A 13147-nucleotide genomic window follows, 5' to 3' on the forward strand; every position below is an offset into this window, starting at 1 on the left:
CTGTAAATAGCCTTTCGCTCCCTGTATTTGACCCTGCCACCTTCAGAATTTCAAAGAGAGTACTCCAGTTAACAGTGTCAAAAGCTCTGTGTAAGTCTCCAAATGCTAGAAATGTGGGTTTGTCTTTCCTTACTCTATCTTTTAAGAAAAGTCATAGGGTCAGTACTGCCTCAGTTGTTCCAACATTTCTACAAAATCCGAACTGATCTTCCCCAAGGTCGGCTTCTACCAATTTTTCCATTCATCTGTAAAGAATTCATGTTAGTATTTTGCAGCCGTGACTTATGGTAGAGTTTTGTCATGGCTGGGTCTCCCAAGGCTATCAGCAGTTCTAATGGAATGTTGTCTACTTCTATGCCCCTGTTTTGACTTAGGTCTTTCAGCACTCTGTCAAATTCTTCACGCAGTATCATATCTCCCAATTCATCTTCATGTACATCCTCTTCCATTTCCATAATATTGCCCTCAAGTACATTGCTCCTGTATAGACCCTCTATATACTCCTTCCATCTTTCTGCTTTCCCTTCTTTGCTTAAAACTGTTTTCCATCTGAGCTCTTGATATTCATACAAGTGGTTCTCTTTTCATCAAAGGTTTCTTCAATTTTCCTGTAGGCAGTATCTATCTTACCCCTAGTGATATATGCCTCTACATCCTTAAATTTGTCCTCTAGTCATCCCCGCTTAGAAAATTTGCACTTCCTGTTGATCTCATTTTTGAGACATTTGTATTCCTTTCCGCCTGCTTCATTCACTGCATTTTTGTATTTTATCCTTTCATCAATTAAATTCACTATCTCTTCTGTTACCCAAGGATTTCTACTACCCCTCGTTTCTTTACCTACTTGATCCTCTGCTGCCTTCACGATTTTATCTCTCAAAGCTACCCATTCTTCTTCCACTGTATTTCCTTCACCTGTTCTTGTCAACTGCTCCCTAATGCTCTCTCTGAAACTCTCTACAACCTCTGGTTCTTTCAGTTTATCCATTTTCCATCTCCTTAAATTCTTACTTTTTTGCGGTTTCTTCTGTTTTAGTCTACAGTTCAAAACCAATAAATTGTGGTCAGAATCTGTATCTGCTCCTGGAAATGTCTTCCAATTTAAAACCTGGCTCCTAAATCTCTGTCTTACCACTATATAATCTATCTGAAATCTTCCAGTGTCTCAAGGTCTCTTCCACATATACAACCTTCTTTCATGATTCTTAAACCAAGTGTTAGCTATGATTTAAGTTATGCTCTGTGCAAAATTCCACCAGGTGGCTTCCTCTTTCATTCCTTACCTCATTCCATATTCACCTACTATTTTTCCTTCTCTTCATTTTCCTATATTGAATTCCAGTTCCCCATGACTATTAAATTTTCATCTACCCTCACTATCTGAATTTCTTTCATCTCATCACACATTTCTTTAATCAGATCATCATCTGTGGAGCTAGTTGGCATATAAACTTGTACTACTGTAGTAAGCACAGGCTTCATGTCTATCTTGGCTACAATAATGCGTTCAGTATGTTGTTCGTAGTAGCTTACCTGCGATCCTATTTTTTTTTATTCATTATTAAACACACTCCTGCATTGCCCCTATTTGATTTTATATTTATAGCCCTGTATCCGCTGACCAGAAGTCTTGTTCCTCCTGCCACCAAACTTCTCTAACTTCCACTATATCTAACTTTAACCTATCCATTTCCATTTTTAAATTTTCTAACTTACCTGCCTGATTAAGGGATCTGACATTCCATGCTAGGATCCATAGAACGCCAGTTTTGTTTCTCCTGATAACGACGTCCTCCTGAGTAGTCCCTGCCCGGACGTCTGAATGGTGGACTATTTTACCTCCGGAATATTTTACCCAAGAGGTCGCCATCATCATTTAATCATACACTTCGATTATACACACAGTGTACAATCGAAGTATTCGAAAGTAATCACCAGAGGTTTGAGCACAACCACCCCACTGTTTCATGAGTCAAAGGATTCCCTGTTCCCAGAATTCCTGTGTCTTTGATCTTAATCATCATGGTACAATAATTATGCCCTCCGCCCCATGTACAATGTGCATTTTATTAATGGTCTGCTTGATTTCCTCACTGCATTTAAGAGCTGTTCATAAAAACTGTGGCTTTAAGCAACTAGTTATTAAGTAAATGTTATTAAGAATGGCATGTGAGAAAAATTGTTGCAGACTAGGCATGCATAGTCAGATGCAAACATAAGCCAACCCTGCAAAACATTAAAACAGAAAATTAATAGGTTTTTGGAACAAAGAAGTCATGTTTTTATGGGTGTTAACAGTTACTCCAGTTTGCAAATATTTCAAGAATATAGAATATAACACATCCAGCTGCTTTCGTGGAGTAATTTTGTGATTCTTTCCCAAAGGCATGCCCTGAAGGGCAAAAGGTCAAAATATGTGTAAATTATTTGAAAGATGGATCACATATACAGTGAAGCGAAGCCTCCAAAACATATAACACTTTCCAAGAATTTGATAAGGAATTTTGGTGTGAATAATAGTGTCAAAGCTTCCAGCAGAAAACTGGAGTTGAATTAAAGCTGCTGCCAATAAAAGATTGAAATAAAGGAACAATGAGTAGCTATTTTCAGTATCACTGGGATAAAAACACACATCTGCATGATCTGGTAAAGAATCGAGATTCCGCGAAAGACTTGCTATAATGCTGCACCATGACTGTGAAGAGGTACTGTGTTTGATGCTCGATCACATGGAAGTCATTAACGATGAATGCTGAATGCAGGAACGAAACCAGAATAATTGATGCGACCAAAATTTTGGGTACGCAGCATGACTAACACTACAATAATCATAACCAACACTGTAATTACAGCTTATAGGTAGAAGAAAATTATAGGCAGACAGATAATCGGTACGTGAATGAACAACACCAACAATATGAAGGACATTCTCAGTCACACTATGATGAACAAAGGTGTGATAGGTCACCTGAAAAATCAAATAATGATCAACAGACACAAGTGCATCATTACTTGGAAAACTAAGTTCAGTTTGGAATAAGATCCAATTCAAAACAACGCAGCCACAGAATTTGTCATGCTACCTCATATGACTATGGACATGACATGAGAGAAGATTTATTGTGAGAGATTGAAGTAATTATGGACAATCGTCTTAATGGCTATTATACCAGTTCATATCTGTGGGTTAAATTTATAATTTACTCGCTGAGAAATGCAGCATTGTCCAGTTGGAATATATGGCATGGCAGATGGCATGAGCACCATTCTAGATATGAGATGCATACAGATGTATATCTCATCAAGGATATTATGAATGCATTCAGATTTGATGTCGGTTATCTGATTCGAGATTTGTGAGCGAAGACACTGAGTCGCATTGCTTCATGTTCCTCACTTTTGTCACATTCTTGTGCGCATTTTTGTAAGTGTTGCTTTTCTTTCTTCTTCCATTTCGTTTCTTCATGCTAGTTTTCTTCATTGGGAGTTCACATAAGAGCGTGTGAACATACTTTTATGCTTCAGCATGTTGTCTGGAAATGAAATTATGTACTGAGTAATACTAAATCATCCACAGTAACTAATAGAAGTATGATAAGGATATACCCTAAAAGAATAATGCAAAAGAAGAAAAAGCAAAGTGAGTGACAAAAATGCACTAAATTATGAAAAGGATTGTACTCATGAAGGATAAGCAAACTGTTTATTCGAAATCACTATAGTCTACCATTTGAGTATTCATTTGTTAGTTACGTCTACCATTCGATTATTCTTTTGTTAGTTACAAGTATTTTTGTCTTTGAGTCTATCTGGATTTTTTCCTGTGTATCTCTGTTCATCATCGGTAAAGTGTGATTGATGAAAATGCACTGAGAGATTAAAAATTGATCTATTTGATATTACACAGTGATTAAAGTCTGAATGATGAAACGACGCAATCATCATATTACGTTGGACAACTGATACAATAAACGCATTTTCACATGTGCGGTAAAGTTCCTAAGTCACAGACTATACAGGGGTTTTCCTAAGAGTATTTACTGCTCCATATTTCATGGATTTTTGCTTGTCACATTCGCCCACTGCCACGCACCATGGCCAAATTCTCTTACTAACAGCATGAAACCAAGGGCTGTCTACCACCACAAAGACAAGTGGGTGGCAAAGTGTGGTCATGGAGAAAAGTCTGTCAATATGTATACTCACTAGCCTTTGTTATATAGACAAAGAAGAAGATGGAAAATGACAGTCAACTGACTACAGTCTCACATAAATAACAGCAATAATTATGCAGCATTGTTATTTCTGGTCTTTCCAGCAAATAGTGTGAGAATTATTAGTGTGATTAAAAATAAAAGTAAACCCATAACTGAGCAGATATTTTTAAAGTTTTCTGTTGACAGTAGAGAATTTGAACATGAATGTTGATATTTCCATCTTTATTTGTTAATTTCTTGATTGGCAATGCCTGGCTTATGAAATACAAGTGTAGATTGGATTTCATAAGCAGTAGATTAATTATTAAAGGTAGCAGAGGAGAGATGATAGTATATTTTAAAGGGTGCTCTAGAAGATGTTGACACTCCGAGTGTAAATGAAAAATATATTGATGTACGAGAAAATGAAGTTGAAGCTCAAGTCAGTGTGGTTAATTATGCTGATACGCAGGTCATTGCAGTTGAGGAAAATGAAGACACGAATCTGATTCTGTCTGTAAACGCAAAATTACATATTACGGATCATGACTGTTTAAAGGCAGACCTTATCTTACTCTGTCAATACAATGTGAAGCTGTGAAATGAGAAAGCAAAAGAAAGCTGTAACAAGGAATCACTGAGCAGTCAGATTGCAACTATTGTAATCCCATCTATGTAGTTAGAAAAAAAAAAAAAATAATAATAAAAAAATGCATCAGTCAGATTGGTTTTGGATGCACATGCTGTTCACAAAATTATACTTGTATAACAACATCAGACACAGAATCTAGAAGAACTATTACGGAGATTTAAAGGCATCAAATATTTAACAAATTTCAAGTTAAAAAGCAGTTTTTGGCAGCTGGAATTGATGAAGCTAGAGGAGGATACAATGCCATTCAAAATAATGGCACATATTATCAGTCCACAATAATGTCATGCAGCCTGAATGTGTCATTTTCACTTTTATGCATTCGTTGGATAAAGTTTTAGATGAAAAGTTGCTGCGAAAGGTAGTCATCTGCAATGATGATATTTTAATTGGAAGCAAAACTTGGGAAGAGCACCTTGATCCCGTGAAAGAAGTATTAGAAACATGTAAAATATCAAATATTATCATCAGTGTGGATAAAACTAAATTGGGCAGAAACAATTAAAATTCTTGGGACACATTATAACGTCAGATGGAACTGGGCCGGATCCAGAGAAACTGAAAGCTGTAAGAATGTTTGGAATGCTGAAATGCGGGAAACAACATAAAAGCATTTTGGGATTCTGTGGAAATTATCGTTGATTCCTTGAGATTACTGTCTCACTAATGAAGTTACTGAAGAAAGACATAATCTGGATATGGTCAGAGGAATGATGATCCAATTTCGATTTTATCAAGTCAAAATTATGTCAAGCTAAACCGTGACACCATCCGGATTTAGCAAAGGAATTTTTCACGGACTGACAGTAGCAATACACCATAGGTATTGAGGTGTATGAAATACATGGCAAAACAGACCATCATACAAATGCATCTGCAAATCGCTCCTTAAATCTATGAGGAAGTACATAGTTACCAATCGTGAACCTCTAATGATTGTCTGGGGATTTCAGAAATTTCACTTTTACCTACTTGGAAGAAAAACCATTATCTTCACAGACCACAAGACCTTAACTTTCTTAACGAGCTGTCGCTGAATGCACAACCATGACATGCTGGGGATTAAGTTTACAAGAATTTGATTATGAAAGCTTTTTGCCACTCCAAGTCAGTATTTTTGACACATTGTCACATCTTACTGATTATGTAGGAGAGACAGACAGTGCACATCTGTTACAGTGAGATATACACATTAATTTCATCAAGGGTGTTGGAGGAGAGTAGTTACCAAGAAATTACTATGCAATATGTTGGCAGAACAAGGTGCAGATGAAGTGTTAAAGCAAGTGAAAACTTTGTATGATGACCCAGATCACTCCAACTCTACTGTAGTGAAGAACAAGCAATATTATCAAAAACAGCAGACTATTTTGTACCAATGATCCAGTCTTAATTCTGATTAGTGGAGATTATTTATACCACAACATGCAACAGATGATGATAAATAAGAGATACACACATTTTGGCCCAAGTAAATGCATTATGAAATTGCATGAATATAATTCATTTAATAACATGGCAAAAACAGTTTTTGTGATATCAAAACTGTGTGACTTTGTGTTAGAAAATAAAGGTTTCAACTGAGTAGCATAGAGGATATATCAATAGTAAAATACTTGACAAACCTGGCCCCAGTGCTTTCAGCTGATCTCTATGAATCAGTGCCAAGAGCTAAAGGCAATTTTATGCACAGTATGCACAATTTGTTTGTCTTTATCCTTTGCATAATGCACAGCATGTTTGTCTCAACACAAATGCAGAATGCTCAAGAAATTGAAAGGTTATTTTCTGAATATGACGAAACCAGAATGCATCCTCAGCGATAATGGCTCACACCTTAGATCAAAATTATGGAAGTTTCATGGAGAATCAAGCCATAAAGAAAATTTTAATTTCCACTTATTGTCCAGCTTTGAATCCAATAGCGTGAATTATGTGAGAACATGGAAGATTATTTCATGCATACTATGACAAATATCATAGGAAGTGATAAGCAAACCTTCACAACTTCAAAACAGAAATGAGCATTATAAGTATGACACCACGCACAGTTTTATGCAATCAAAAGTAACCCAGTATTTTTGAACAGTATGTAACTTATCCATAAAAAAACTGATATCCCACATGATGAAATGTTGCAACAAGTTTTAAGCTCCACAAATGAGAAAGCTAATGTTCACAAGTAGAGCCATCATGAAGTAGTGACACCTCTAATACACAAAGTGAGTGAGTGGATTCTTGTCAAATTTCATACAAAATCTTCCAAGGTGAAACATGAATTTAAGGAATTTAATCATCACGTTGGCCCCTTTGCAATCAAAATGACTGTGCATCTATTTGCACACAACAGCAATTCAGGCAAATTTATGGATTCCAGCACACAGAGAATATTACACTGTACTACAGATGTTGAAATGTGGGTGTAGAGTTTTTCACTTAAATGGACAATACTATGGAACTGTAACTATTTTCTACTGTATAGGATTTTTTATGCGTAGAAGAAGATTATTTGTGTGTGTGCATTGTTTTTCATCTTACAGACAGTGACTGATCTGATGGAGACATCACAACAGTGCAGTTTTATACAAATTGTGTGTGTGTGTGTGTGTGTGTGTGTGTGTGTGTGTGTGTGTGTGTGTGTGTCAGAACTTATTGAAACAAGCATTTTAACAGCAAAAACTGCAAGAAAAGAATAACACATTCACATGATTGTGTATTTTCTTTTTTATTACTGCTGGTATCAACTGTCTATTTTTTATGTACCTGAGCCACATACACAGCCATAGAAGCAACGTAGCAGAGATTTGATTCTGCAGCTACGTCATCGCAAAGGTGCACCACAGTTAGCAGTGTTCTTTGATGATTAGAGTTCACCACCTTCAAGTCCATTCTATCCCCTCCACTTTGGCAGTGTCCACCAATGTCCACCAACACTGACCTTTCAACATTGATACACTCTGAATGCTTTGCAGAGCAGTTGTCAATGCATCATGTCATTAACCAAAATGAATTTTAATCACCTCAACTTAACCTTAACTTTGCTGTTCTCACATGCGTTTTCACAGTCTGCCTAAGATATTAGCTTAACAACTACCAATAAAGTACACACTAGAAGATGTCTTGTACGTTTGTTGTTAACAACTACCAATAAAGTACACACTAGAAGATGTCTTGTACGTTTGTTCTGATGAAGAACACTTTCAATTATATTATTGTTTGATTGCTAATTTATGCACGTACTACATGACATTTCTCCCCTGTTCAATGGTTTTATGAGTACGTTCCTACATTTCCAATCCATCTTGCAAATATTTCTATGTTGTTTATATTTATATATGTGCAATTACTTTACTTGACAGGTTAGGCCAACTTATAGTTTCTGATCATTCAACTATATGCTCTGCCAGTATTTTTAGTTTGTGAATAACATTTTATTAAATCAATCAGGGTGGTTCCCCCCCCCCCCCCCCCTTCTGCATGAGACTCATTGAGGCTCTGGAAGGTACCGACAGGGATGAGGAGCCATGTTGACACCAGTGCCATTGCCAGCTGTGCTAGGTTTCTCAGTTGAGAATCCATGGCATGAAAGCCCAATCAATGTGGTCCCACAGAATCTTAATCGAGTTTAAATCTCAGTGGTCAGGGGAATATAGTAAATTCATTCTGATGCTCTTTGAACTAAGCATATACACTGCGAGCTATGTGACACAATGCATTGTCCTGCTGGTAGATGCCATTGCGCTGAGGAAAAACAAACTGCATGCAGGTGTGGCCATGGTTCCCAGGACGGATGCATACTTGTATTGGTCTAGTGTGCCTTCAAGAATGACAAGACCACACAGGGAATGCCATAAAAACATTCTTCAGACCATAACCCTCCCTGCTTGTTTGCTTTCGGACATTTCATGATGTACACACCAACGACCATCTGCCCAATTGAGAATAAAATGGATTCATTTGAAAAGGCCACCTGCCACTCAGTGAATGTCCAGTTACAATATTGGTGTGCAAATTCCAGCTTTTGTCACGCATAAGCAGCAGTTGACCTGGGTGCATAAAACAGACACCCCTTGTGGAGGACAATATGCAGCAATGTTGAATGAATAGTTGTTAAGAAGACACTGTTTGTAGCCCCTTGGCTCATCTGGGTGGTCAATTGCTCAACAGTTGCACATTTATTCACCCTTACACATCGTCACAGCCATCTGTGGCTTGTAGTGCTTCAAAGTTGCCTCGGTACCTGTTTTGGGTAGTCCAATTTTGTCATGCACGGTATACTTTAACTGTGGCAGCACATGAATGGCTTACGAACAGAGCTGTTTCAGAAATGCTTTCACCCTTGGCCCGAATGAGAATGATCATGCCCTTCTGGATGTCAGATAAATTGCTCCAATTATGCATTACAACAATGACTGCACTGTTTTCCATGTGACAATGCTGAGAAATAAATATGTACTCATGAAGAATAAAGATGTAGAATGTTAATAAAGTTTATTTTATTTAAAAAGGCTTTAAGAGTTTTCACATAAGAAATTCAGAGGCACTACTCTTCAGCAATCCATCGTACAAATTGAATTATTTGAACAAAGTAGAAATCTACAGAGATCTATACAGTTTTGCAAGTAAATTTTGTGGCTTACAGTGTCAAAACACTTTATATTTATTGTATGTGACAAAAACTATGTACTACACTAGTTTGCTCCTGATCAGCAGCCTTGTTTTTTGATACAGTTAATCAATTGATTGTATAGATCAAAGGATATTAAGGATGGAGTACGATTACATATACATCTACACCTATACTCCCCAAGTCACCTCAAAAGTGTGTGGCAGAGGGTAATTTATGTACCACTGTCACTTCACCCTTTTCCTATTCCAAGTACATTTGGTTCTCAGGGAGAAGGATTGCCAGTAAGCCTCTTTGTGGGCTTGAATCTCTCTAATTTTATTTTAGTGGTCTTTTCATGAGATATATGTAGGAGGAAGCAATATATTGGTTGATTCTTCTACAAATGTACACACTCTGAACTTTAACAGCAAACCATACCATGATGCAGAACACCCTTCTTCCATTGTCTTCCACTGGAGTTGGCTGGGCACCTCCAAGATCCTTTCTTGCTTAGCAAATGAAGCTATAATGAAACATACTGCTCTTCTTTGATCTTCTCTATTTCCTCTATCAGTCCAATCCAATATGTATCCAAGATGGATAAGAAATACTCAAGTATTGGTCAAATGAGAGTTCTGTAAGCTATTTCCTTTGTTGATGGACTTCATTTCCTAAGGATTCTTCCAATCAACCTCAGTCTGGCATATGCCTTATCGACAATTAATTTTATGTGGTTATTCTAATTCAAATGATTCTGTACACATACTCCTAGACAGTTTGTAAAGTAACTGCTTCTAGTGATTGTTTTTTAATCATGTAATGATACATCATTTTCACTTTCTTCACTATTTTTATTTGTCCACACCTATCCGACCAGGCTGCTCCAACTCATTTGTGTAGGAGGATCACACTAAGCATACTGTTGTACAGGCTCCTGTATGAAGGACATAGTAATATGCATCCCTGGCACTGATTTACAGCTGAGAGCTTAAAACAAATAAGTCACCTAGTCAGGATGAAATCCCTATTCGGTTTTACAAAGCATACACTACAGCATTGGCTCCTTACTTAGATCGCATTTATCATAAATCTCGCACAGCACAAAGTCCCAAGCAACTGGAAGAAAGTGCAGGTGACTCCTGTAAACAAGAAAGGTAGAACAACAAACCCACAAAATTACAGACCAGTATCCTTAACACTGTTTTGCTGCAGAATTCTTAAACACATATGCTCTTTTAAAATACAATAAATTTCCTTGAGATGAAAAAGCTTCTGTCCAAGAATCAGCACAGTTTTAGAAATCATCATTTATGCAAAACTCAGCTTGCCCTTTCCTCATACCCTGAAAACCATGGATGGAGGGGAACAGGGAAATTCCATATTTCTAGATTTCCTACATTACTTTGACATGATGCCCCACTGCAGAATATTAACAAAGGTACGAGCATATCGAATAGGTTCCCAGATATGTGAGTGGTTCAAAGACTTCTCAAGTAATGGAACCCAGTGCATTCTCCTCGATGCCAATTGTTCATCAGAGACAAGGGTACAGTCAGGAGTGCCCCAGGGAAATGTAATAAGACTGCTCTTGGTTACTTTATACATAAATAATCTGTCAGGCAGGGACAGCAGCAATCTGTGGCTGTTTACTGATAATGCTGCAGTGTACAGAAAAGACTTGTAGCTAAATGACTGTAGGAAGTTACAAGATTACTTAAACAAAATTTCTACTTGGTGTGATGAATGATTGCTTGTTATCAATGCAGAAGATTGTAAGTGAATGCAGATGAGTAGGAAAAACAATCCTGTAATGTTTGAATAAAGCATTAGTAGTGTACTGCTTGACACAGTTACATCAACGAAATATCTAGATGTAACATTGCAATGCAATATGATATGGAATGAGTACTTGACAAAGGTAGTGGGGAAGGCAAATTGTCAACTTCAGTTTTTTCGAAGAATTTTAGGAAAGTGTGATTCACCCGAAAAGGAGACTGCATATAAGAACACAAGTGTAACCCCGTTCTTGAGTACTGCTTGAGTGTTTGGTTCCTATACCAGATCGGATTAAAGTAAGACACTGTAGTAATTCATAGGCGGGCAGCTAGATTTGTTACTGGCAGTTTTGATCAACACACGAGTACTATGGATTTGCTCAATTGGGGATCCTTGGAGGGAAGCCGGCATTATTTTCACAGAACACTTCTGAGAAAATTTACAGAAACCAGATGATTTGAGAACAATTCTAGTGCCACCAACGCATGTTTTGCATAAGAGAAATTGGAGCACACGCCGAGGCCTACAGACAATCGTTTTTCCCTCATTCTATTTGTGAGTAGAAAAGGAACACAAATGACTAGTAATGATGCAAGGTACCCTACATCACACACTATATGGTGGCTTGTGCAGTTTGTATGTAGATGTAGATGTAGTTGTAGAGCCCACAAGGCTCTGCTCCTCATCCACTGGGCATGTGCAGTACACAGGTGACCTGTGGCATCATGTTCATACCTTCTTCAGTTGTGTATGAACAGCCTGATCTCTCACTGATATTACACAAGATTTAAATAACTTAAATATGATGCTTCAAAGGAAGAACCTACTGATTATCCACGTTCATGATTGAAGTCCATCTATCTGAATGACACGCATTTCCTCCCTCCCCTACCTGTCTTTATATCTATGGTTAACTTTAGATATTTCACATCGTTTATCAGCAAAACATTATTCACTGTCATCTGACTTTTGAAACAAGATGTCAGGAGTAGTGTAGCCTATAAAATGAAGTGAAATAATTAAGCAATCCATTTTTCAGTTGCACATGACATTGTGCCTTTCGAAATACAATAAGAAGCAATTGATTTACAACATTAAATTTTGTTCAGCAATATGTACTACAGTGGCACGAATTTGCGATGTACAGGTAAAAGTGCTTCCCAAATGACACTGAAATGTGATTGATATCATGCCTATGCTTGGGTCAACATTTTGCTTTGATCAACTAACTTTCTTTCTTTCTTCTTTTCTTGTCACATAGAAAAAAAGCTGTAGAAAGATCATAGCATTACTATCCAAGACTGAAAAGTTTTCTGCATCTTGTGACACTACAGAATCTGATGACATATATTTCATCAGCTATGAATAAGAATCAATGTCATATACCAAATCTGTAATAAAATGTCAGTATTTTTTACTTGGGTGGAATATTTCTGTTAAACAGTCAATGTTAACTAACCAGACTGCATTGTTATGTGAAAAGTGTTGACTACCAACGTAAGAGCCATTACTCAAGCTCTGGTTGTGGGCACTTGGTTGAAGCACACAACTGAGTTTGCTTTGGCCCGATAGAGGCTTCTCACGCTGGAAATCCTGTAGCAGACCATGCTTTTCACATCCTTTCTTTTGATACAGGGGTCTTAATCACCATACTACAGAAAACTTTCTTGTATTTCTGTTTTTGGTAAAGCACCCCAATACACTCACATCTCACACTCCCCTGCATCCACCTCCTGTTAGTTCTGCTGTATTTCTTGACTTACCATCAATAACAAGAATTTTATTCACATTTGATGCCTCCTTAAATGGAAATTTGGTAACACATATTAATTCAGCATAATTCCAATTTAACTTCATGTTTTCCACATAAAATATTTCACACTCTTCTCCAGATGTCACTAATGATCAGAGATT

At 37.2% G+C, this 13147-nt stretch overlaps 1 protein-coding gene across 1 annotated transcript in view; it reads right to left on the reverse strand.

The window, feature by feature from the left end:
* Positions 1-13147, reverse strand: part of LOC124794633 — a 188879-nt gene that overhangs the window by 60912 nt on the left and 114820 nt on the right. The window lies entirely within an intron of this gene.

This window comes from Schistocerca piceifrons, chromosome 4 (genome assembly GCF_021461385.2).
Source record: "Schistocerca piceifrons isolate TAMUIC-IGC-003096 chromosome 4, iqSchPice1.1, whole genome shotgun sequence".
In the NCBI taxonomy this organism is placed as follows: domain Eukaryota; kingdom Metazoa; phylum Arthropoda; class Insecta; order Orthoptera; family Acrididae; genus Schistocerca; species Schistocerca piceifrons.